Source organism: Pleurodeles waltl, chromosome 12 (assembly GCF_031143425.1).
Source record: "Pleurodeles waltl isolate 20211129_DDA chromosome 12, aPleWal1.hap1.20221129, whole genome shotgun sequence".
In the NCBI taxonomy this organism is placed as follows: Eukaryota; Metazoa; Chordata; class Amphibia; order Caudata; family Salamandridae; genus Pleurodeles; species Pleurodeles waltl.
This window is the reverse complement of record NC_090451.1, coordinates 101,938,711-101,966,216: the sequence shown is the minus strand read 5'-3', so window position 1 is coordinate 101,966,216 and position 27,506 is coordinate 101,938,711. Positions and strand designations below refer to the sequence as shown.

General features: G+C 46.5%; 1 protein-coding gene across 1 annotated transcript in view; it reads left to right on the top strand.

The window, feature by feature from the left end:
• LOC138267072 (cohesin subunit SA-2-like) overlaps positions 1 to 27,506 on the top strand; it is a 1,140,873-nt gene that overhangs the window by 645,002 nt on the left and 468,365 nt on the right. The window lies entirely within an intron of this gene.

Sequence of the window (27,506 nt, the reverse complement as noted above, 5' to 3'; positions counted from 1 at the left end):
GAGAAGCTCAATTGATAACAATACCATCAGTATAAGAAAGGAAAGATTGGAAAAAACTGATCTGAACAGAGTCAAAAGATGGTCACACGTCCAAACCTGATGGCAGAGAGAAAACAATCTAACAAATTAGTCTGAGCCCACGCAGAGAAGTCACTTGATCTCGTGACTCTAAACACTTCTTAGTTGAACAAGTGGCACCACTCCAGACCCAATACTCGATGGCAGGAGTATGCAGAGCATGTGTATTTACAGCCACACATGCCATTGAACAAGAGGTTTCTGAGCACTTAATGTAGAAACTTTGGAAATGAAGTTTCAGTTATTTTATCCCTTGAAAAATGTAAGAACAGTTCTTTACAAGTCTGCTTGCAGCTTACCAACCTTTCTTTCTGATGTGATAGGCAGAATAAAAGCTGTCTTCTATGGTATATGCTGAAGAACAAATGACTTACCTTTGCTAATGTGCTATTTGGTAATTAAAGCTTTTCAACCCCACTCGTGTGCTGGTAGATGGCGCCATGCAGTTCTGCATTGTCTCCATACAACCCTGGAAATGGCAAAATGAAGCTGCATTATTGTGCCATATAAGTGCTGACTTGAGTTTCTTAATTTTTTCCTCGCCTTCCAATGCTGCACATGACAATCATCGGTATCTTTGCGCAGATCATAACTTGAGACCTTTTCATGTACTAAAAAATGCCACTCCACAGAAGAGGTGGTGGGAGTGCAGTAATGAGTATGTGGCTAGATAGATTATCCATTTGAAAGAGCTACCAAAAGGTAAATAACTTGTTTTTTCTGCTGGATAATTCTAACCACCGATTTCTCACCTTGAAAAAAAAAAACACAAACAGCACTTAAAGGAGGAGGGTCTTTGAAGTGGACTCAGCCCAAACAGGTGAAATTTAATTTCTCTCTGACCTGGCTGTCTAGGTAGTAGTGCTTCGTGAACATGTGTACCAATGCCCACATTGCAACCTGGAACATGTCAAGAACAGGCACTCTGCGTGCCAACGCAATGCTAGCAGACTTGGTTATGATGGAATGGGCCCTCAAGCCTTTCAGATGCTGCTTCTTGGAAATTGTTTTGCAGATGTTAATGTGCAAGACTATCCACCTTGTCAACATCCTCGTCTGCACACACTTCCTATTTTGTACAGATGCATCACACAAAAAGCTAATAATCCACCAGATGGAGGTAAATGATTAAAGCTCTTTTTGGGGTCCAAACGATGGAGCATCTCCTCCTCTTGCGATGGATGAAGAAGAGCCAAAGATTGCTGGGAAAGTGATTGGCTGCAGAAAGAGGAAAGGAGTCACATCTTTACACAGGAAGGCCATTTGTGACCCAGCACTATTTGTCCGATAAACAGATGAAATAAGGCAGATGCACTGACAGTGCCTGTAGACCACTCATAAGACAATGGGCAGTTGTCCTTCGGCATAAAGGGCTTAACAAGAAAAATGTAAAGAGTAAGTTAAGGTCTCACTGAGGCATTACCAACAGTTTGGGAGGAACATGTGTCAAACATTTAGTAAGCCAAATACCAACAGGTGATTTAAACAAGGACAGCTGGTTCAGTAGCTGTAAAAAGTCAGAAAGGGCTGGCAAATAACTTTTAACCAGGCGCACAGCAAGGTCTGAGCCAAAAACAAAACAGGACATCTGACAGTGTATCTTAAAAGTGGTCTGTGTTGCAGACTGCACACAAGGCCACAAATTTGTCACAGGGCACACTGTAAATGGACTCTGTGTAAGGATGCTCGGTGGCAAGGATGGGACCTACCACCTCAGGAGGCAGATCAAAACCATTGCTCAATCTACACGCCTCAAGGTGTAGTTTGTGCAGGCACGGATGATAGATTCTGCCATGCTTCTGCGGCAGGAGATCCTCTTGCAATGGGAGTCTGATCACAAGGTAGATGTTCATGGCCAGAACTTCCAGGTACAACACTTTCCAAGGCCAATCTGGAGCTAGGATAAATTGGGTCCAGTCATTCTTAATTTTTTAATTAAAAAAAAAAAAATGTTTACTATTGTTTTCACAATTGGCACACCTCTGGCACCCAGATAAGTCCATTTAAAAGGTACTGGGGTACCAAGGGCTCTATGGCCAGGGAAGGTCCCTAAGGGCTGCAGCATGTTGTGCCACCCTCAGGGATCCCTCACCAAGCACATGCACATTGCTATTGCAGATTCTGTGTGTGTGTTGGTGGGGAGAAAAGACTGTCGACATGGCATTCCCCTCAGAGTGCCATACCCACAAACCACTGCCTGTGGCATAGGTAAGTCACCCCTCTAGCTGGTCTTACACCCCTGGGGCAGAGTGCTGTATACCACAGGTGGGGGCATAGTTGCATGAGCACTATGCCCCTACAGTGTCTGTCAGTTCTTAGACATTGTAAGTGCAGGGTAGCCATACTGAGTATATGGTCTGGGAGTTTGTCATTACGAACTCCACAGCACCATACTGGCTACACTGAATACTGGGAGGTTTGGTATCAAACTTCTCAGCACAATAAACCCACACTGGTACCAGTGTGGGATTTATTGGGATATGCACACAGAGGGCATCTTAGAGATGCCCCTTGTATGTTAGCTCACCTGCTAGTGCAAGGATGACCGGTCTCTGCTAGCCTGCCACTTCCAGACAAGTTTCTGACCACAAGGGGTGAGTGCCTTTGTGCACTCTGTGGCCTGAAACAAAGCCTGTCCTAGGTGGAGGTGCTTCACACCTCCCCCTTGCAGAAACTGTATCACCTGGCGGTGAGCTTCAAAGGCTCAAGCCTGGTGTTACAATGCCAATTTAGTAATTAGGGGTGACCCTGAACCCAGCTCTTCAGATTACTGACTACCTCAGAAGAAGAAGAGCTGAAAACTCCGTAGAGAAGAAAAGGAGACAGCTGATTTGGCCCCAGTCCTACCGGCATGTTTCCTGCTGCAAAGACTCTGCAACCAAGAAGCGACGCATTCTGCAGGACCAATGACCCCGGAAGAGTCTCCAGGGGACTGCCTACATTACCGAAGACCAAGAACTCCTGTGGGCAGCAGCTCTGTCCAACAAGAAGACCTCCATCTTTAAAGGGACTCGCACCTCACTCCAGAAGCGTGAGTCCCCAACACTCTGCACCCGACGCCCCCAGCCCGTGTCCAGAGAAACCAACTATCCAGAGAGGACCCCCAGATGACTCAGACGTGTCCACCCTGGGCTGACCTCCCTGCACCCCCATGACTACACTTGCAGAGGGAATCCCGAGGACCCCCCTGACCGCGACTGCCTGGAACGAAGATATCTGACCTCTGGAAGAAGCACTGCACCTGCAGCCCCCAGGCTCGTGAGATATCGACCACAGGTGCAGCAATGACCAGCAGACAGCCCTCACCCTTGCCCAGTCGGTGGCTTGCCCGAGAGTCCCCCCTTTGCCCTGCTTGCAGTGCCTAAGTGACCCGCGGGGTCCCACCTAAGAGTTCTACTGAGAATCCAATGCCCAGTTTGCACACTGCACCTGGCTGCCCGTGCCGCTGAGGGTGTGGTTTGTGTGCCTTCTTGGGTCCCCTCCAGTACTTCTCCAAACCCCCTGGTCTGCCCTCCGAGGACGCGGGTACTTACCTGCCAGCAGACTGGAACTGGAGTACCCCCTATCTCCATAGGCCCCAACGTTATTTTGCCTCCTGTTTGTCCTCAGCACCCTACCGGCCCTGTGTTGCTGGTGCTGTGTGTTTGGGGTTGCCTTGAATGCCCAACGGTAAACTACCTATACCCCTAAGATTGAACCCATAAGTGTGGTAATTACCTCTGAAACAGTTCTGTACTTACCTCCCCCAGGAACTGTTGAAAATTGCACTGTCCACTTTTAAAATGGCTTTTTGCCATTTTAATGAAAACTGTGTACAATATTGAATCTATTCAAAGTCTCAACTATTACTATGTAAAGTACCTTTCATTTAATGTATTTACCTGCTAAATGAATCTTGGGGTTCTAAAAATGAATTAACAAAATATATTTTTCTATATGAAATCCTATTGGTCTGGAGTTAAGTTATTGTGTGTTTCTTCTATTGCTTGTGTGTGTACAACAAATGCTTAACACTACCCTCTGATAAGCCTAACTGCTCCACCACACTACCACAAATAGAGCTTTAGTATTATCCATTATTGCCTCTGTCAAGCCTCTTGGGGAACCCGTGGACTCTGTGCACACTAGATCTCATTTTGATATAGCCAATACCAAGCCAGCTTTTTTATGGAAAGAACACTGGTACTGGGGCCTGGCTAGCAGGATCCCAGCACTCTGTCAAGTCAATATCCGTATCAGGCAAAAAGTGGGAGGGGGTGGTAACTGCAACAAGTGCCAGTTTCCTACACGATCCCTACAGCAACGTCTTTCTCACCAGCGGTCTCAGTCACAGGGTCACATGGAAAATCTAGAGGTAGACCACCAGACTCGCCGTTTCCTACAGTGGTGGAACACTAACAATCTCTTGAAGGGGTCTCTTTTCTAGACCCTGTGCCTCAAGTCACGTTGACCACAGAGCATCACGGACAGGTTGGGGTGCTCACCTTAAAGACCTGACAGTGCAAGGTCTCTGGGATGCGAAACACCAGTCCCTACACATCAGCTACCCAGAGTTTGAGGCGTTATTCCTAGCACTGACAGCTTTCATTCCTCACCTGTCTCACAAGGTTGTCCTAGTCCATACAGACAACATGATAGCAATGTATTTCATACAGACAAGGGGGTGGGGTAGACAGTATTCTCTCTCACAACTCTGACCATATGGAAGTGGGCCTTTCACTGTCACATTCATCTGCTGGTGGAGTACCTGCCCAGAATGGAAAAAAAGCTTTGCAGACCTGCTTACCAGGATTCAGCATCAAGTCCATGAGTGGGAACTCCACCCACAAGTCCTTCAGTCATAGTTCGAAAAGTGCGGAAACTCCCCACATAGACCTTTTTGCCACAGTAGAAAATGTAAAATGCCTAAACTTTGCCTCCAGTTATTCACACTCTCAATCCAAGGGCAAAGTTCTATGGATGAGTTGATCAGGGATATGCTTGTGCTTTTCCACCTCTTCCGTTTCTGGTTCGGAGGGTAAGGCTAACATCTCATCATGATCCTTGTGGCTCCCACCTGGGCATGCCAGCCTTGGTTCACTACGCTCCTAGGTTTCTCAGTATTCCCACACAAAAAGCTCTCCAACAGGCCAGACCTTCTCACTCAAACTAAAGGACAAATCAAGCACCCAGACCCCAAGTTACTCAACCTTGCTATATGGCTCCTGAGGTCGCAATTTTGTTACCTAAGCTTGCCTGTAGAGTGTATGAACCTTCTCAAGGAAGCCCATCGATCTATTACTCGAGGCTGTTAAGCTGCAAAATGGAAGACTTTTTTTTTGTTTTGTTTTTTTGTTGCTATTGCCATCCCAAACATACTGACCCCAAGAAAGCCACAGTACAAGAAATTGTCTGCTACTTGCTCCACTTCTAGAAAGCAAATCTATCCTACACTTCCATTCAACCACATGTCACAGCGGTAGCTGCATGTCTAGAAAAGGCATGTTCCCTTGTTTAGGATCCCAGTTATTAAGGCTTTCATGGAAGGTCTTCAATGTGTTGTTCCATCTAGGGTACTCTCCTGTCCCTTCGTGGAACCTTACTTCATTGAAGCATGTTAATGAGCTCCAGGCACAAAACTTGGAAGAGCCTTTCTCCCAGTTCCACAGGGATAAAGTAGTTCTTCACACTAATCCCAAATTTCTTCCTAAGGTGGTTTCTATGTTTCACTTTAATCAGTCCATTGAATACCAGTATTCTTCCCGCAACCAGACTGTTGCGGAAATAGCCCTTCACAAGCTAGATGGCAGAAGAGCACTCATGTTTTTATTGACAGAAGTAAAGAGTTTAGGAAAACCAAACAACTCCTTGTAGCTTTTTCTCCATCTCACAAAGGCACCCAATATCCAAATCAGGCATAGCCGGATAGTCAGATGCATATAGACTTTCTTTGTTAAGGCCAAGAGACCTTTACCTGTTTCTCCCAGAGGGAACTACTAGAAATGAGAGCTATAATGGCCTGCCTTGGAAACGTTCCCATAGCTGACATTTGTCAAGCAGCTACATGGTCTACACCACACACCTTCACAAAACACTACTATGTGGATGTTTTAGCACATCAGCAAGCCAGTGTAGGTCAGGCAGTGCTACATACACTTTTCCAGTCAACTGCAACTCTCACAGGCTAGCCACCACTTTTATTGAGGGACTGATTTAAGGCCTATGCAGAGCATGTTTATGTACAGCCGTACATGCCAATGCATGGATGTTACTTGCCCTGTAAGCATCTGTTCATGGCATGTAGTGCTGTAGATTAACATGCACCAACCCTCCTCCCGGACGCCTGTGGCCATTAGCTTCATTATACTTCTGTATATTTGTACATATTTATTTACACTTTGCCTGAACATATCTTCCTACTGACTCCTTCCACTCCTTTCTCACCCACCTGCGGGAAACAAAAATCGAACGAGTTGATGCCCATGCACAGTATCGCCAACCGGAGTCACTTGATCTTGTGACTCTAAACACTTCTTCAAAGAGAAACAACCTGTCCAACGCCAAATGACTAGTATGCAGAGCATGTGAATCTACAGCACTACATGCCCCAAACAGATGCTTACAGGGTAAGACATTTTGTTTTTTTTTGTAAACAGGTTTTATTATTTTATAACAATACTGTTGACAACCACAACATAGTAACATGATAGTTCACAAGTCAACATACTGCAATCAACAATCCCAAATTTCCCCCACACACTCCTGTGCCACCACCCTCGCTGTATGAATGACAAAGTGGATCAAGAGTGGTGTTTTCCTTGGATAGTGACGCCTGTGCGTGGGAGTAAGTGGTGGGTGTGGGAAACTGTCACCTGGAGCGCGCCCGTAATATGGTTTATGGGTATAATCACAGGAGAGTAGGGCTTTTTAGTTAATGCCCTTAGAAGCCCTAGATGGACCTCCCGATTAGGGTTGATTAAGTTCCTTTAAACAATCCAACAGTAGTTCCGGGCCCATAGATAACCTGCCTTCCTGCAACAGTACTGCACCCTCGCATCCCACCCATTTCAGTAGTTCCCCTTTCCAATTATCAATTCCGGGTCCCCTAAGGTCCTTCCAGTGCCTTGCTATCTCTCTCTTGGCCAATATGTAGGCAAGTTCCTGAAATCTGCTTGTGTCTTTGTTCTAATGAGTGTGTGGGAACCAGTGTAGTACGCATTTTCATGGTGTGCAGGGGACATCTTGCGATACAACATCCGATATAACTTCAGCAACCTCTCTCCAATAGACGTAAAGGCTCAGGCAAGTCCAGAACATACGTGGAAACTCCATCTCTCCGGACCTGGAGCATTTTGCCTCAGCTATGTTAAAATATTTACGACGGTGACCGGGGGTGAGATAGGACCTGTGCAACACATATATATTGATCAACTTAAATCATGCGTTCCTGGAGACTGGGCATCCTCCCAACTATCGACTCCGTCTTTCGCTGATATCAGAGCACTAATGTTTACCTCCCATTTGCCCCTCAAAGAGTCGAGGGGCTGCAACATGTCAGTTCGAGTAGCTTTATAGAGGCATGTTACTGGTTTAAGTGTGTCCGCAAACAACACTAGGTACCGACAAGTGGCGTGTGGTTGTGGTTCGAGCTGTCTGCCACACCAGTGTTTACTAATTGTCAAGATAACCGCTCGGTCTGGTAGGAAGTGACTCTGTAGAAGTGTAAATTCCTGCTGGAACTCTGCAAAGGGGTGCTGCTACCCCTCTCTGTACAGATCCCCCAATTTTGTAGCTACCGCCCCAATCCAGTCCAGCAAGCCTGGCCAGTCCCCCTTATGGGCAACGATGAGTAGTCAGTGGTATGTCATGGGAGTATGTTATTTGGATTTGCGTATTTTGTAGGCAATCTATTCCAGCATTTCCTATTCATCCATAGCTCTGAAGTGTCGGTTTGCGTAGGGGTTTGCTGTTTTCATGAGAACTCTAACTAGGTGGGATATATCAGGGACAAACGGGCCCATGTCTATTGTGTGCGCTAATCGGCCAGCTAACCATCAGGTAAACCATTGCATCTGTGCGCCCAAATAGGATTCCAGATAGGGGGCTGCTGGTCCACCTTAAGGAATGGGCATATCATGGTTGCTAGCGCTATTCTACAGCATCCCAAACTCCACAAGAGTGCTATGATTGTAGTGGATAGTTTAGGAAATATTGCTGCGGGGATCCAGATCGGAAGGACCAAGAAATAATACAACAGTCTAGGAACGGTTACTATTTTAATTAGCACCACTTTACCAATCACTGAAAATGTCCCTCAAAACTCCAGATTAGATTTCAGCACTCTGATAGCCTTGCCAATGTTCCCTTTATGGAGGTCAGCTCGGGTGTGATAACTTTTGACTCCCAGTTAGGGTAACTATCTGGCCCCCCAAGGAGTCGGTTGTAAGTGCCCGGACGGCTCGCCATGTTCCATGAGGAAGAACAGTTGCGACCTTCATCAGTTTACATGGAGATACAACAGGGAACCAAACTGCTCCATGAGTACCCAAGCTTCCCTCAAATCTCTGGATGTGTCTAAGGAACATCAGCAGGTCATCTGCATGAAGCGCTACGTGATGGATAGTGGTTCTGTATTGCAGCTCCTGGTACCAATCCCCGCTCTGTGCATAACAGGCCAAAGGCTCTATCTCCAGTGCGAACAGCAGGGGTGACAAGGGGGCATCCATGTCAGGTTCCCCTCTCCACTGCATATCTGTCCGAGATCTCATTACTGGTGCCCACCCTGGCTCTAGGGTCAGTGTATAATATTTGTGTCCAAGCAAGGAAACCATTGCCCAACTCCAGGTGTTCTATTACACTATACAAATATTTTTCCTCAAGACTGTCAAAGGCTTTTTCAGTATTCACAGCCAATATTGCGGACCGTTGCCTGTCTAGCATGTCCGCTGCCATCAAGGAAAGAAGGCGTCTAATATTTTGTGCTGTTTTCCGTTTTGGTATAAACCCTGCCTGATCTGGGTGAATTATGTGAGGCATAAGGGGTCAAAGCCTGGTAGCTAAGAATTTGATAGTTTGTGTTGAGCATTGATAAAGGTCGATAGTCTACACTATTGTACGCAGGTTTACCAATCTTTAGAAGTGGTACTATTAATGCTTCCCTGGTGGTTTCTGGCAAAAAGCTTGGTCTTTAGCCCCCTTATTTAGGTCTACCAATCTTGGGGCTAACTCATATTGGTATGTGGCATAAAATCCATCTATGTGGTTTTTTTTTTTCCCTCTGGCTAGTCCTTTTATGGCCTCCTTAATTTCAGGGAGCTCATTGTCTGGACCCTGCTCCCCTATTTCCTCTCTGGTGAGGTCTGGGGTTGGCACAGGTTCAAGGAAGGACCATAAGTCAGCCTTGGTGCCATGTGTAACGCTAGTGTAGAGTGCGGCATAATAATAGTAAAAATGCTGATTGATCGCCTCCTGGCAATACAGCCGCTGCCTGACATCAGTCTGTCTATTATTTGCGAGCCCCTTTTGGTCGGATTCACCAACCATGCTAATAGAGTCCCAGACTGAAACTTTTCTGCGTGGACCCTTGTAATATAATTTTTTTAGTTGAAGCAGCGGAGCCTCTCAGTAAACTCTGACAGTTCTCTTGCTTCAAGAGCACCACTCTGTAGCTCAGGGTGACCAGGCCTTTGTGTTTCAACCTTCCATACTTTCTGTTCAGCTAGTGTGAACTCTCGTAATACCGTACCCCAGACCCCCATGGATTATGCTGTACAGAATCCCTGAGTCACTGTTTTAAAGTTGGCCCTTAGTATGTGGGGAGATGGGGATGTGGCTGCGTTTTCCTTAAAAAAAAAAAAAAAAAAAAACAATTTAAAAAACTGCCGGATGTGTGTTCTGATAGCCTCTTGGTAGATAGGGTCCTCTAGGGACTCAGGCTTTAGTCACCAGATCGGGATTTGGGGTCTAGTCCTCTCACAGTATAAGTTTAATAGGACAGGGTTATGGCCTGAGAGCATCCTTGTGAGATACTTAACGTCCTACACCTGCCTATGGGCTTCCAGGATTCAGAGGAATGTATCAAGCCTTATGTGTAATTCACGCAATGAGGAAAAAAAAGAATCGTCCCGCTCATGCATATAAAGATGGCTTCAGGAGTCCAAGAGGTCCCAGCAAGCCGTACGGCAGATCCGAGCTTCTTGGAGAGGGGGTGGGATCTATCTTTTCTGGGATCGTAACACAATTGTAGTCCCCGCCCATCACTAAAGCATGGATGAGGTAAGGAGTTAGTGTACCTGAGTATGGCCAGGAATGCCCTTGTTCAGAATTGGGTGTGTATATACTATTTAGAGTGATATCACGGCCTACCACCCTACCAGTGACTGTGACAAAGCGACCCCCGGGGGGGTCTGAGTTCACTAGTCTTCTGGAAAGAGATCTCTGCTCTAACACAAGTGTACCCAGAGACCCGCAGCATATATGAGTATGGTGGTATAGTATAACTGGTCCCTCCATTGTTTCTGTAAAGCAACCCCTTCCTTAGCAGCCAAATTTGTTTCTTGTAACATTGATATATGGGTCCCTCTCTGTTGTAGGTATGAAATAATTTTGTAACGTTTAGACATGGTGTGCATCCCACTAATATTCCAGGGATGATCTTATAAGTTAAGGGTACTGCCATTCGTTCTGCCCATTCTCTCGTGCATGCCCCAGGCCTCCCACACCTCGCAGACATTCAACCTAAAATGTATACAACCAACTCGATCTCTGACATGTGGGGGAAGCAGCTTTACATTCTCTTTGTAACAAACCAACAACTATCATCCCAAGTAGGCAACAAACTCCCATCCAAACTACCAGTCAAACAACCAACACTCAACACTTGTGTGATCAAACCATATCAACCACAGAGGCAGCTGTGTTCCAAGCAATTGTGGTTTGGCTGGATGGTCGTGATGTACCGACCTCTAGCTTATGCGCCTGAAGGTTAGGAGCTCTGGTAAACCCCCTCGCAATGTCCAGTCTCAAAGCAACATCAGCATATCACCCAGACAAAAAAGGCACAGTTGTGTGTTGGGTGCAGCAGAAACAGGGACGGAGGCGATTGGACAGCCAAACCCCCCCCGCTGTTAGTCCCGTGAGGTGGCCAAAGAAAGCATTCTATTAGTAGTCAAATCTGCAGCCTGGATCTTGGGGCTCCACGAGGCAGGGGTAGTCCCACAGTAGTCCCCTACGAAACCTTGCACTGGTGTGGCAACACACATATAGACCAGTCACTTAGAGTCCAAGGTCGACTCTAGCCCTTTCTCAGGGGCCCAGGAAGGGGAGCTCGGCCAACACTGTTCTCTGTGCAGAAGCAGAATATGAATGTATGCACTAGGTGTAGGGGCCTTGGAGGTCAGACTGGCCGATGTGTCCCCCTCCACTTCACCAGGGTAAGGCTATTCAGTAGCTGGGAGAGCATGCCGGCTTGCTTCCCCCTCCTGCCAGGCCAGCCAGTGTGCTCCAGCGATAATGTCTATTAAATGGTCCAGGGGGAGCAATATTCTGCGTATGCTGCTAGACAGGATGGCCATCTGCAGTTGGCAGCCAGGTACTCGCCCGGACCGCAGGGCAAGCAGCAACACGTATTGTGCTGTCTGTTGCTGGGCCTTACAGAGCGGTTGAGCTCGGCCCCGTTCAGTGATCTCTCCGCACTGGCAATCCCAGGTGTGCAGCATGGTCCTGCCATGCAGGCCAGCCGATGCCACCATGCAGCTTTTTTTTGCCCGCTGCAGCTTTCTTTTGCCCGCTGTTCTCCTGGTGCTCCTCTGTGGCAAGGCAGTGCCCCAGGTCGATGCCACCCGTACCTGCCAGTTCGAGTCCAGTCGAGAAGAACAGTCGCAGGCCAGATGTCCGCCAGGCCTCCCACTCTGCCACTCAGTCTCGCAGCTTTGATTTGACCGCCGCCACAGTCACGGCCGCCAACCCAGGCCAGGCCTCACCCACTACTGTCTCTCCGGCAGCCACTGCACCCAGCGTGCTCAGATGAGTGTCTGCAGGTCTTGGGCTGCCTTTCCACTCCGTCGTCGCTCCCCAGCTCATGCCAGAGCCTTGGGGGTGGGGAGTCTCAGCTCAGCACAAAGTGGCCGCCATCTTGAGGCCGTCACAATGCTGCCCACCAAGTGTAGTTTGCAACCGGATCACCAGGAAACCATAAAATACTGTCTGCGGGTGCCAGGATAGTAGTGATCTGTGTTTTTGGGGTCACATTAGCTAGAAATATAGGCAGGATGAAACTGGATGAAGAAAGCCCTCAGGAGCTCACAAAAGCGTGGCTTACTCCATCACCGTTAGGGCACACACCCATACAGGGTAGGTAACCTAATCCTCCTTTAGGTAAGTCTCGCACCCATCTTCCTCCTTGTTTAATAGTTCTATGCTAACCTTTATTTAAGCATAGAGATCTATGAAAAATTGAATTTTCAATGACAGCCCCTTGTCATGTGGCTTTTGTTTGATAACCTCCGAAAGGAACAAGAAAATCTTGCAGTTGAAAGACTGACATGGGGCGCAGATGAGGGTGCTAGTCTCTGGCTGGATCACTTACAATGATGTGGATGGATTGAGAAAAGTTCAGTGTTACAGCGTGTAAATCTATGTTGCTGTATTAACATTGTTGCTGAGGGCAGCCAGTCTGACGAGGAATAATTCATGTGGTTAATCTAAGTAAGATGCCAAAGCTGGAGAACTGGAGTTACAGGTTAGTATTTTTTGCTCGACCACCCCCCCCTTCCTCCTCCCCCCCAAGGTTATGCTGAGAAGATCTCGGAACACTTCTAAGGTTTTGCAGCTCATTTTCTGACAATATCTTTTCCAAGCTTCTCCTGTGAAGATTCACTTGTAAGATGAAATAATTTAGTGGCAAGATTTCTGTGGTTGTAATCATGTTTCAGGTCCTAATTTGACATGGTTACCATTTTCCCTGACTGTGGCATGCAACAGCAACCCCCCATGCCCTTTGTGTGGTCTGTCCACCAAATTATCACTGTGGAAGAATGCAGTTTTTGCCAGACATTAAGAATCAGTGCTGTACCTGCCTGTTGAAGAATGTTTCACTGTCTGTCCCGATATCTGAGCACATAAAGCAACAGCATTAAAATATTGCTCATCTTTCCATTAGAGGCTTTATGGTCTAACTGTTTATCGATGTTGAGGCACTCAGTGTCTACACAGATCTTCAAGATCAAAAAGAAAATCGTTCACAGCCTTAGGATTTCTTTTAGTCTGTCACCATCAAGTATCTCCATATTGTGGCCCTCCTTTGATCATACTAATTCCAATTTATTGAATTAAAATTTTTAGATGCCTTCTTCCTCATTTTGATAATAGCGCAAAGGAATGTTTCTGACATTGGTAGTGGGGAGCTTACATTACCAGTGCAGACTTCTTCTGTACAGAATGCAGCCTTTCCTGAAGAAACTCTCCAAATGCACGGCAAGATAGCAAGAGTGACTTAGCTTAAGAGAGTGGATTCTGTACACAAATGTACAATTGGCTGATCAATCCAACAGCCACAATAAACTCTTACATAATGCAGTGTTGCATCTAGACAGAATGGGCCTTTGAATGATGTAAACTTTCAGAAGTTATTCTCCACTCCGACCCAAATATTTAATTTGGTAGGAGTGTCTCTAAACATAAAATTAGGAAATGTATTTCCTTTGGAGCACAAAGTAAAGGTGAGCCTGTCCGTGCCTGGCTAGGGCTTGAAACTGTGGCAATTTTAAAGCTGAGATGAGTTTGGATTTTCTTTTAGCACAGCAATAAAGGCCTCTAAATTGGTATCCTTTTCCCCCCACAAATATTAGTTTATTCTTTTTTTCGTCTTTAACCACCAAGCAATGTTCACTAAAAGGTAACTAAAACTAAACTTATTAATGGTTTTACATTCACAGTGAGTATGTTTTTTTTTATTATTTTTTTTTACTACTCCAGTCCACTTAAATTGTGCATTATTGAATGTCTACTCCTTAGTTAAACAGTGTCTCGAGGTTTAAGAACTGTTTAGAGATGATGATTTAGATCTTCTCTTCATTTCCAAATATGCTATTAAACACACTGATCTGTTATATCGGTTAGAGGGCGAAGACACTTGTATTTTTAAGGATCAGCTAAAGGCTTAACTGTAATCTTTGTCATCAATTAAAAATGCTGTGAGGAAATGGGTTGTAATATATATGGTGTGGTTGTGTGGCCTCACTGTCTAATACACTACTGACTGCTTTAGGACCAGTCAGGTTTTGTTTGTTAAACCTTACCTCAACCCTGGGTAGCTTTGGATCTGAGCAGAGAGGCCTATACAAAGTAACAAGTGTAAACCATTTAAACAGCATCAAAACAATTGTAGAAAGAAACACAACTCTCAAGAAATCCAACACCAATTCATGAAAATATATTGTATTTTTATTAACTGCAGGAAAGTACCTTGTTTCTTGGCATGTATACCCCTTTTTTCTGCCTGATGTCAGTGTGTTTGTGTACACTGGGATCCTGCTAACCAGGATGCCAGTGATTATACTCTCTCTCCCAAAATTCTATTTCATCCACAATTGCTCCATTATAAGTCCCTAGTATATGGTACCTAGGTACCCAAGGGATTGGGTTCCAGGGGATGGTTATGGGCTGCAGCATATATTTTGCCACCAATAGGGAGCCAAAGCAAAGGCTTCTGCAGGACTACCATTGCTGCCTGCGTGAAAAGGTGCAAGCACCCTTTCACTGCATTTTTCATTACACCAGGTCACTTATAAGTCTCCCCTATGGCAGGCCTTCTAGCCCAGACGGCAGGGTGCAAAGTACTTGTGTGTTAGGGCACCCCTGCACTAGTAGAGGTTCCCCCACAAACTCCAGGCCCATTTTGCTGGACTTCGTGAGTACGGGGATGCCATTTTACATGTGTACTAGACATAGGTCAATACCTATGTCCAGCTACATAATGGTAACTCTGAACATAGGCATGTTTAGTATCAAACATGTTGGAATCCTACCCCAAGTCTTTTGCAAGCATTGGTTGTATGATTCCATGCACTCTGGGGGCTCTTTAGAAGACCTTCCAGAGGGTCCCTGAGTTTTGCAATCTTGGATTCAAGGTTGGCAGTGAACTCTAGGAGCATCTGAGTGGCCAGTGCCTGCAAGTGACGCCAAAGCCCCTCCTGATAGGTGGTCATCGAGTTAGGTGACCAATCCCCCTTTCAGGGATATTTAGGGTCTCTCCTTTGGATGGCTCCTCAGATTTGGATTGCAAGATTCCAGCAGAAATACTCTGCAACCTCCACTTTGACTTCTAACCGAAGAAACTGCATCTGGACTCTTCAGGACCCTACAAGCTGCTACAAAGATGCAAGACGCCTCCTGCGATATTGTATCTCTTGCTCCTTCCATAAACTGCAACATTTCCCCAGTTGTGCATCCTCTGAGGACAGCCTGTCTTCAGCCTGAACCAGAAGGAAGGAGGAATCTCCTTTGGGGTGAAAGAGTCACTCCCCTACTTCTACAGGCACCAACTGAGACGTAGTTCGGCTACGTGGATCCCCTCTCCTGCTGAGCTGCGTGAATCCTGCATCACAGGTGGTGGTCTGAAGTGGTCTGGACGTTCCTCTCTTCCATCTGTCTATCTTTGGGAGGTAAGACCCTGCCTCCCTACGCAAGACAGTACCCCGCAGCTTCTTCTGGGGTGCAGTGCTGACACCTCTTCACCAGTGGTTCTCCTTTTACAACTTCATCCTGGTGGGTAGGAGCTCCTGCCCCTCCTGTACTCTACAGTGCTTCTTGAACTTGGTCCTCTTCTTCCACAGGTCTTCTTGTCCAGGAATCCACTGGTGTCGTGCAGTCTCTTCTGGCTTTTTGCATAATTATTCTTCTCTGTGTGAGAGCAGTGGAATTTACAGGGATTTACTCCTGCTTTCCTGGTCGCTGGGGTGGGTTGTGGTACATACCTTTGGGTTTTCCTATTACTCCCAGCTCTCCTCTACACACTACACTTATCTAGATGGGCGACGAACTTTCGCATTCCACTTTCTTAGTATAGGGTTTGTGCTACCCCCAGGCCTATTTCTAACTATTGTGATTTTCTGTGATTATGCTATTTTCTAACTGTTTGTATGCCTATTTCTGCATACCAGTGTATATAATTTGTGTATTACTTACCTCTTAAGGGAGTATAGTCTCTCTGGTATCTTTGGTATTTTTGTCACCAAAATAAAGTACCTTTATTTTTGTAACACTGAGTTTTCTTTCATGTGTGTAAGTACTAAGTGTGACTACAGTTGTATTGCGTGAGCTTAGCATGTCTCCTAGATAAGCCTTGGCTGCTCATCCACAGCTACGTCTAGACACTGTCTACACTAATAAGGGATATCTGTTATAAGGTGCAAGTACCATAGGTATCCACCACACGCCAGGACAGCCTCCTACATTAACTTACTGACACTAAAACGAAAAACATTCATCATAGAGTTCCAGCGACATTATATTTACAAGAAACCGTAAACCAAGTTTTTTTTCAGTTAACTGTGAGCAAGCAGTGGCAAATTCAGTGGATTCGACACTTAGAAACTACATCAAGAAAAACTTTGGTGCATTGGTTGGTGGTTGCTTGGAGATACTTTTGGTGACCTATTCCGATAAGAACCCATTCAGGGGGACCAGCAAGGTCCAAAGAAAATGTTATCTCCTCAAAAAAAGCAATCTTAAGTCCAGCTCCTTGACAGTGACTTGAATGAAGTTATCCTGATGCAAGAGATACAGGATGTTCAAAGATGCTGAAGATACAGAGCAGTCAAGGTCTTCCTCGGGCTACCCCTGACTCCATGGTCTTGGTGAGGTAATTCTGGCCATATGGGTTGATGTCCATCAAAGTCCTCTCAGGGTTAGCAGAATTCCAGTCGCCACTGGGTTAACAGTTGTCTGGCTCCACTGAATTAGTGATTTCCTTCTCTCACAGGTAACTTTCCTTCTGGGTAACCAAGCTACACTCTGACGACTCTCCCTGGGCCAGCAGACTCTCGTAAACCTTTGAGCGTCAGGTCCTGGTCTCTTAAACTGCACAGGTTTGAGGCGCTATGATTCGATGATCTTAACCTGCTTGAGAAGGTCGCAGCTATCTCAGCTTTTGTGGCCCTGTGCTGTGAACAGGAAGTCAGCCAACTGACTCTTGGAATCTCGCCATCTGGTTGGGGCCCCGGAATGTCTTCTTGGACAGGATACAGCAGGGACAGTCCTTTCCTTTGCTAGCCCAAGGTGCAACAGTTGCAGTCCACCTTCGATGCAGCCTCTTTTGCCAGATCCTTGATGCAGCAGGACAGTCCTTTGGTTCCATTCACCAGTCCAATTAGATCTGAGATCAAGGTGCCAGAAGTACCCCTTTTATGCTGAGACTCTGCCCTCAGGGGAGGTCACTGTCACTTGCCAGTGGGCTTCTAGGTTTTCTCCTGCATAATGACAGCTTCCTGTGAGGTGCAGCACCTAGCTACACTTGCTATTCTTTATTTTTCCGACACCAAGATGGTGAGATCCTTTGCTTGCTCTGTGGAGCTCTGTAGCCTTCTGTAGTGGTGTGGCTACATGTGGGCTACACACCCACGGGGAAAACTAGTTTGCCCAGTGTATTCCCATGTCTACCTGAACAAAAGAAAAGTTCCAAATGTGATCACCATTTGCCTTTCAACTGCAACTTTCCCTTTGAAGTTTGCCTTTTCTGCTACCACCCTGTGTGGCTTCCTTCCGGGAAGAGTTTACACCACCCAAGGTAGCCTCTATTGTTACCTATCCTGGAAGATGTTTACACATCTACCCAGATTGGCAGAAGGCTACCTTGCAGACAGCCTCAGCAAATGGTCATTGGGAAACTTGGGCAACAGTTATAAGTTTCTAAAAGTTGCATGTAGCAACAAGTTAAATACATTTTAATTTAGGCATAATTTTGGGCTTAATGTAACAAGTTGTTTGATACCTTGAAGTACCAACTCTAGTAGTCTGTAGGAAGCTGGCTCTGTTTATACTGTATCAAAGTGAGATATAGTGTGCACAGATTCCAGGAGTTCCCCAGAGGCTTAACGGAGGCCAAAGTAGATAATTCTAATGTTCTCTTTTGTGGTTGTGTGGTCGCGCAGTTAGGCTTATCAGAGGGTAGTACAAAGCATTTGTTGTATATACACATAAAATAGAGAAAGAACACTCATTGACTTAACTCCAGACCAGTGGTTTTTCTATGGCAAAAATATATTTTCTTAATTTATTTCTCGAACCACAAGATTCAAGTTGCAGGTAAGTACCTTAGAAGTTTCGTATTTCACACAGGTATCAACGGTACTTTGTAAGTAATACAGTTTTTGAATTATTGGCAAGAAGCTGTTTTAAAAATGGACACACTGCAATTTTCAGAAACAGTTCTCTGTGAGAAGAAATGTTAGATTGTTTTGCAGGTAAGTACAACACTTACAGTTTCAGTCTCCTGGTTTTAGGAAATCCACCGGTTGGGGTTCAAGGTAACCCCAAACACCCACCACTAGCATCCCGCGGCCAGCCGGGTGCAGAGGTAAAAGTTTAGCAAATTTAACATGGGTTCCTATGGAGACAGGGAGGTACTTGGAATCAGGTTGACCAGCAGGTAATGACCCGTGACTCGGAGGGCAGACAAGGGGGGATTAGAAGAGCACTGGAGGGACCACAAGTAAGCACCAAACACACACCCCCAGGGGCATCGGGGTGCAAACAGGACATCGTTTCCAATGCTGGTCTATGAGGAGACCCTGGGGGTCACTCAGAGGCTGCAGGCAAGTCCAGGGGGGTGTCTCGGGCACTCCACCGGTTGGACAAGGAGGAGGGCCGCCTGCAGAGCATTGAGGCATCGTGGGTCGGTTTCTCCTAGGCCTGGGGGCTGCGGATGCAGTGTATTCTTAGGTGTCAGATATTTTCGTCCAGAGTTCTCGGGATTCCCTCTGCAGGCGTCTTCGTGGAGGGGTGGAAAGGTCAACCCAGAGTGGGCACTTGCTTGCAATCGCCTGGGGACCCTCTCTTGCTGGGTGGACCACCTGGACATGGGCCGAGGGCGTCTGGTGCACAGGGGTCAAGACTCGCACATCTGGAGTGAGGTGGGAGTCCTTGGTTGTAAGTTTCTTTAGGCAGCCGCTATCCTCTGGGAGTTCTTGGTCCTTTTGGGTGCAGGGCAGTCCTCTGGGGTTGGCAGAGGTCTTTGGGCTTCCTGGACCCGTCACTGGTCTTTTTGCAGGCTCTTTGAAGCAGGAGACAGGCTGGTTGGGCTAGGGCCAAAGCAGTTGTCTTCCTTCTTCTCTGCTGTGGGTTTGAGCTTGCTGGAGTGCCCTGGGGCACTGTAACTCGAGGCTTGAGCCTTTGAGGCTCACCTCCAGGTGTTACAGTTCCTGTAGGGGGAGGTGTGAAGCACCTCCACCCAGGACAGGCTTTGTTTCTGGCGACTGATTGCACAAAGGCACTCACCCCATGTGGTCAGAAACTTGTCTGAAAGTAGCAGGCTGGCGCACAGACCGGTCAGTCCTTCACTAGCAGTTTGGCTAACATACAGGTGTCATCTCTAAGATGCCCTCTCTGCGCATGTTTCAATAAATCTCACACTGGCATTAGTGTGGGTTTATTGTGCTGAGAAGTTTGATACCAAACTTCCCAGTATTCAGTGAAGCCACTATGGAGCTGTTTAGTTCGTAATTACAAACTCCCAGTCCATATACTCAGTATGGCTACACTGCACTTAAAATGTCTAAGAATGGACCTAGACACTGCAGGGGCATATGGCTCATGCAACTATGCCCTCACCTGTGGTATAGAACACCCTGCCTTACTGCTGTGAAAGGCGTGCTAGAGGGATGACTTACCTATGCTACAGGCAGTGGTTTGTGGGCATTGCACCCTGAGAGGGATGCCATGTCGACTTTCTTTTTCTCCCCACCAGCACACACAAGCTGCAAGGCAGTGTGCATGTGCTGGGTCCCTCAGGGTGGCATAATACATGCTGCAGCCCTTAGAGGCCTTTGCTGGCCACAGGGCCCTTGGTAACATGGATACCTTTTTTTTTTTTTTACAAGGGACTTAACTGGGTGTCAGGGCTGTGCTAATTGTGGAAAGAAAGATACAGTTGCAGGGAAAGAACACCAGTGCTTGGGCCTGGTTAGCAGGGTCCCAGCACACTTTCAAAGTTGACATCAACACTAGGCAAAACAATGGGGATAACCATGCCAACAATGGCACTTTCCTACGTAGTCCCATTCAGAATTTATCACAGCGGAGTTGTCAGCGTGTAACCTTGGACTCCCTAATGGCAGCTAACCATCTTTTGCAGCAAAAACGATAATGTTGGGTTTTTACTGGCAGAACATGTTACACATGTTCTGCTTTTTAATTTGTTTCACCCTGCCTTAGGACTAAAAAGGCCTGCTGTTGGGGCAGGATGACTTAAACATGTTAAGAAGGGAGTTTAGATGTCTCCATGGTTTAAAATGGTAAAATTGAGTTGCCTTATATAGGTGTCCCTGCACTTAAAGACAGTAAGTCACCCCTCTGGTAGACCCTTCAGCCCAAGGTCAGGGTGCATGCCCCTAAGTGTGAGGGTACTCCTACAAACCCCAGACTCCATTCCTGGGCTTTGTAAGTGCGGTAAAGCCATTTTAAGGTATGTTGTGGACAGTGGACAACACAAGTCGTCTAGCTACATAATGGCTTCTCCGAACCTAGGCATATTTTGTATCAAACGTGAGAATCATGCAACTACACTGATGCCAGTGCTAATTGCATGTTCTCTGGGGTTTCCTTAGAGTATCCCCTAGTTCTGCCTGTGTAGCCTTACAGGGTCTGACTGCTAGTCCACGCTGCTGCTGACCCCAGACACTGTTCTACCCTCCTACTGATGAGCCGAACTCATGCAGGGGAATGCAGAACAAATGAATTACATGCAAGGTAGAGGTGTGACCACCTTTCCCTTTGAAATAGGTGTCTCTAGGCTGGGGTGGGGTGGGGTTTGGTGGCCTCTAAGCACCACCAGACTTTGACGGGCACATTTGGTGCCCTCCTTGTATAATCCGGTTTGCTCCAGTTTAGGAACTTACGTTTCCCGCTCTGGCGCGAAACAACACACAGGACAGGGGGTTGTGCCCCCCCCCCATCTTCTCCCCTAGGGTGGTGCATAGAGCTCTCCCAGCTGTCCACTTGATTCTAACATCTTGAAAATAAGATTTACAGAAGCCCCTGGGGGTATCTGACTGGTTAGGCCAGGTAGATGATGTCCCTGAACCCCTGTGATATGTGGGTCAATTCAGAGTGACCAACCCCCTTTTTGGGTTATTTAAGGGCTCCATTAAGGGTGGGTTCACAGATTCGTCAAGCAAGACTACAAGGAACTCTCTGCAAGACATCTTCTGCTCCAGGCTGCAGGAACCGCTGCTGGACTTCTTTTGAAATGGAAACAAGACTGTATCCATTTGGGAGGGTTCCTACTGCAACATTTTCCCCAGCTCCTGCAAGATTTCCGCAACCTCTGTGCATCCTCCAGGTTTATGAGGACTCTGCCTGCATCCAAGAAGCAAAAAGGAATCTCTCTTGGGGTGAAGGAGTCACTCCCCTGGAACCATAAGCATCTTAAGACGAGAACGACCATCTGCTGGATCCTGCTGTCCCTCGGACAACGAATAGGCTCAGTTCACAGTTGGCGGTTCTGGGTCCCCCTGTTCTTCTGACCCACTTGGGGGGCGGTGGACCCTTGCTACAGCCACTGGAATAGAACCCCTGTGCACCGTGACTTGTTCTTACCAAGGTTTAATGACTCTTCCTCCAGGAGATATTCAGGCTCCAAGAAGTCCCAGCCTACAGCACTCTTCAACTCTAAGATCCGTCTCCCCTCTGCAGCTACTGCGACGTGGGACTCCTGTTTTGTTTGCTGCTGAGGCCTCCTTGCATCTCCCTGTGTATGCTGCCAGTGGGTCACTTGTGGGGGCTCCTCCATCTGGCTTTCCTCCCTGGTGAAGGCCTGCCGTTTCATCTAAGGGTCTAGTCACTAGGACCTTGCTGGTCCCCAAAAACCTACAAACTTCCTTGCTCCAGCTTTTTTGCATTTGCCAAGGCTTGTTTGTGGCCTTGCTGGCCACTGATCCTCCTGCAATTCAGCGACTGATGTGGGACAGCTTGTGGGCGACTCCATGGATCCCCTGCATCCCTTGAGCTCCACAGCTGGACTTCTTCCTTCACTGTCCTGCAGGAATTTCACCTCCAAAAGGGTAGGCATTCCCTACCTGCACAGCTTGGACATCTCCGAGTGGTCTAGACACTGCCCCCTTCTTTTTCAGGTTCTTCATGTCTGAAATTCACCTTTGGGTTCCACCGACATGGTCCACAGGTTGCAGAAGCAGCCGGACAACCAAGGCTTCCATTGACTAAAAAGTGTGTTTCGGACGCCACTTCAACCCTATGCTCCAAGGTGTAGGTTCTCCCCGGTCTTCTGGGTATTCACAGGTGGTGGCACTTTCTATCCTTCTTTGTGCTAACTGGTTTCCTCTGGGTCCACTGGGAAGGGTCCTGGATTCATAAAAATCCAACCGCGACAGTCCTGTGTAAGCCTATGGGACACCCAGCTCGTTAACAACTCTGCCCCCTGGTGCCTCTGGGATTTCTGATACTTACCTTGGGTAATTTGTTATTCCTCCAGCCCCTGGGATTCTAACACACTTACCTAGATTGGGCACCTACATTTTTATATAAGTTTCTTAGTATATGGTTTACCCTGCCAAACCCCCTGAACCCACCCCCCCATCCAATAGGGTCCCATGTATTTCTATGCTTTTTAGGGGCGAGCGCAATGCGCTCCATCCCCTGTAGTAATCTTTTTGGTCTTTCAACCATGCCCATGTCACGTCAGTCACTTTCATTGGTTCTTGGGCTTGCCTTTTTAAAATCTGCTTGCTTTCATTTGTGGAAGGCATGCATACGTCATGCCTTTTCCGGTGTTTAGCCCACCTACACTGCACCGGTAAATTACTGAAAACATACGAGGCTCGATGTTTTCAGCTTGGTTTCCGGACTACTTTATCTGTTTATTTTCCACTCAGTGCAATCGTGCTGGGGTTTACATAGCGCAATCACGCTCGCTTTTTCTGTTTTAAATTTCAGCACGATCGCGCTGCATTTTACATAGTAAGATCGTACTGCATTTTTTTTTTCTTTTAATTTGTGTGGCAAGAAATGTCCAGTTAGGAGTTTACAGCGCTAATAGCTCTAACTCGAGCAGAAGCTAGACCTGTTGCATTAAAAATGCTTGTTCTGTTTGTTGCTAACTGTATATTTTGTCTCACTCCCCCCCATAGGGTCCCATGTATTTCAATGCTTTTCCTGCTTGTTGCTAACAGTATATTTTGTGTGTTGATATCTCCCATTGGAGATCTACCAATGTTAGCGTAGTCCTATTGTTATAAAGAAAACTTAATTTTTGCAACACCTGGTGTTTGTTTTCTTCTGAACAGTAACTGACTCACTATTGTGCTATTGCAAATGCTTTACACTATTCCAGGATAAGCTTTATCTGCTCACCAGAGCTACCTCTAGAGAGCTTTGGCTATCTGGACAACTAAATACAATCACTAAGGGTTGCCTAGACTCATTATAGGGTTCGATACTATAGATGTAGGTGTATACCATAAGCTGAGTCAGCCTCTTTAGGTTACAGAGACTTAAAACTAAATCTGACATCTCAGAGGATGAGGATACTGCGAGCTCTTGTGCCTTTCTTTCAAAACATAAAATGAGGGAGAAATCCCAGGAGTCTCCTGAAGGTCATAAAAATGCTTCCAAAACGACACCATGACCCCTCACAAAAAGGAAAACGTTTATTTTGTACTAAGGCTGACTCTGACCCTCCAAAAACTTTGAAACATGAGAGATCTTCTTCTGGCTCCTCATTGTCAACGGCAGCGCTGTTGAAACCACTTTAAAAAATGTCACCGTTGGGGTGTTTTTCTCCACTGTTGACTACTGTTTCTTCACCAGCAAAAACTGTGCTGTTTACGGCAGCTACACCTAAAAATGTCTACACCGTCGACGGAAATCCCTAAACTGTCAACGAACGCCTCATCGACGACCACCGCACCATTGATGACCATTATACCATCGCCAACTATAAAACCGTTAACCTAAAAAAAGACAATCTCATCATTGCATCTCGTTATTTCATTGTCAGCAGCTCATTCATCATCGCCGCCATAGTTGACAAAGTCCTTGTCGATGCCATCACTTAAAATAAAGGCGCCCTCAACCAAGCCAGTTACTCCTATTTTAGAATCGTCAGTGTTCCTGCCGCCGGCACCATGGACCAGACACTTTCTTGAGGATCCTTCACAAATTTCACCATTGCCTCCTAGTAATCTTTTTGGAAGAGTCCGATGATAACTTACTTGGCCCAGCACATAGTCCGTCACAGCTTCATGTAAAGTGTCACGAAGATGATGAGTATGATGGCTATTATACTCAGGAATTCCACCAACATCGTGCTGCTGCCGAAACCCAACAATATATAGAACCTGTTCATGGGTCAATGATTCATCTTCCTGTAGCACTAGTGCAGGATTTATACACCATGTTACAGAACTACTGTGCACGCTTTCCTTCAACTGTGGGAACGCTACCACCCCCTCCTCCACTGGCATCTCCATCCCTAATGCCTCCTTTCACACTTAGAATGAAGCCGGCCTCGCACATGTACATGCCACCAAGGCAAGACCCATCATCCTCTGACGATGCAGAAGAGGGAGAAATTCAAGACACTAGATCCGCTCACATAGAGTGGTCACTTCACTGACCAGTTGCTAACTCCCAAACTGGAAGCTGCAGCTGGACCAAACGATACAATGATGACCGTGACGACAAACCCTGCTGGTGTGCAAAGTTTGGTGGCACTGCGCCCACCAGTGGTCAAACCCTACCAATTTCCTGCGTATTGGTAAGCTGTTGTCAGACACCAAGAAAACCAGCCAGCCTGGGGCTGAAGAAGGACCACAAGGAAGCCCCAGTTGAGGGACTTCTGGAGGACTCCATAACCTCCCGCCAGAGTGCCCCGTTGTCCTGCAACCAACACTTCAGCCATCTTACCTCCTGCTCCGGAGGGTATCCTTGTGTTCAGCTCTTGGCTCATTGATTCCCTCTGCATCCCGCTGCCCTATGCCCTGCAGTGAAGAACCTGCTATTCCCTAAGGTTCCCCCACCCCTTCGGGCCTCTGCACTCGAAGGGCACCCAAAGGATCCATTTTTAAACTTACCTGTAAAGTTCTTTTCCAAGTGGTCCCATGCAGTGGCCGTGCACCAGCTCCAGAGATTTTCTCCCGCTGGAACTGGGAGTCGCTCAAGCTTCTCCTCCTGGCAGTGTTCCCACAGACAACCTCGACCAACCTGCAAAAAAAGAACTTGGTAAACCAACTGTTCAATTTTATATGTATTTTTAAAGATTGATTCCTATGGTGTGTAATTACGCACAGACTGTTTTTTATTTAACTCCAAAAATTAATGTCTCAAAATGTGCTTAACCAATTTTGATATTCTTTGTCTTAAATATTACATAAAAATCTGAAGTATTTTTATAAATCGGTCTCGAGTTATTCCCTTGTGTGTGTGAGTTGTAAGATTGATGCTGTGAGTACAACAAATTATTTGCACTCCAAGATTGGCCTAACTGCTTGACCAAGCTTCCTTAATTAGAGCATTAGGTGATTTAGTTTTTAAACCCTGTAAACTGTGTGGTAGTCTGCACCTCCTGCACAGTGTACCTAGCTTTGCAATCTACATAGATGGCAAGCCCCCTACAGTAATCACCCTAGCTGCACAGCAAAGATCAAAAAAATCCTTCCACGCCTTTACCTTCACCCCCTGACAAGGAAGGTATACGTCTAGTTACTATTGGCAAAAGATACACAACCATCTCAGGCGCTATAGTGCGTGCAGCCAATGCCTCAGCGTTATTGGGGAGGTACGACCACCGGATGTGGTCATACATCACCCCATACCTAGATGTTCTACCAGAAGATAAGAAACAAGAAGCACAAAAAATATTACTGGAAGGAGAAAGATCAGCTTCTGAAATCATTGAAGCATCTATAGACATAGCTTCCCTTACCTTTCGTCAGTTTACTGGTGCAGCCGTCCTTAGACGCCAAGGTTGGCTAAAGGCTACCTAATTGCACCCAGAAGTACAGAACAAAATTCTGGACATGCCTTTTTACGGTAATGCACTTTTTGGGAAGCACATTGATGACGCCTTGCAGGCCATCAAGCAGTTACAGATATTGCTAGGTCTTTTGTTATGTTCCAGTACAGAAAACACCTTTTCGTGGAGCGCATGGACTAGGAGCCTACTCTTTTTGTGGGAGCGGTCAAAGATACCAACCTCAGACTTACCAGTCATCACGCCCCACCTTCCATCAGCACCAGTATTGTGCACCACCACAAACTGTATTTTAAAGACCGCAGCTCAGGCCTAAACAACCTGAACAATCCAGAGACAAGGTCAGAAAACAGTGATAATCTAGTGGATCCTGCTAGAGATCTCCCTATCCTACCACTCAGAAGAGCACATATCTCTCTCTAATACAACCACTGGCGATGGATTACAACAGACAAGTGGGTCTTAAATATTATAAAATATGGCCATATTCTGGAGTATGTGCATGTTTCACCGCCACAGAGATCACTCCCCACCCCCCTCCCCCAATCTCCCCTTGTTCAGGAAACAAGCAGCCCTCATGCTTCAGAAGGGTGCCATAGAAATTGTTTTGCACGCTCAAAGGGGAATGGCTTTCTATTCTGGGTTCTTTCTATTAAAGAAAGTCAGGAGAATAGTGTCCCGTTCTAGACCTCCGAAAACTCAACAAGTACGAGCAGAAAAAGTACTTACCTATGGTCACTCTCCAGGAGATATTGCAGACTACGCAGATTTTATGGCCTGCCTTGTTTTGTAAGATGTATAACTTCACCTCCCTATCCTTCCCAAACATCTCTGCTTTACTGTGGCAGGTGTTCACTATCAATTCAAAGTCCTACCCTTCAGTCTCTGCTAAGCCACCCAGGTTTTCACCAAATAATTTGCCCCAGTAGTGGCACACCTAAGGCTTAAAGGTCTGCAGCTCTATCGGTATCTCGACGACTGGCTTGTAAAAGAGCCATCTCTTCAGCAGGCTTCAGAAGCCCCGCCAACCTGTCTGCACCTGTTTCACTCTCTGGGACTCAGTCAATTATCAAACATCTGTCACCCTCCCCAAGGATAACTTTTCTCAGGGCAACTCTGGACACCCTACAAGACATGGTATTCTTGTCCGCAGAAAGATAACGGAGAATGATGTTCGGGCTCGCGATCTGTCCAGAAAAGTGTTTTTCTCTCAGCTTCCTCAAATCATTTCTCTGCATTGTCCTCA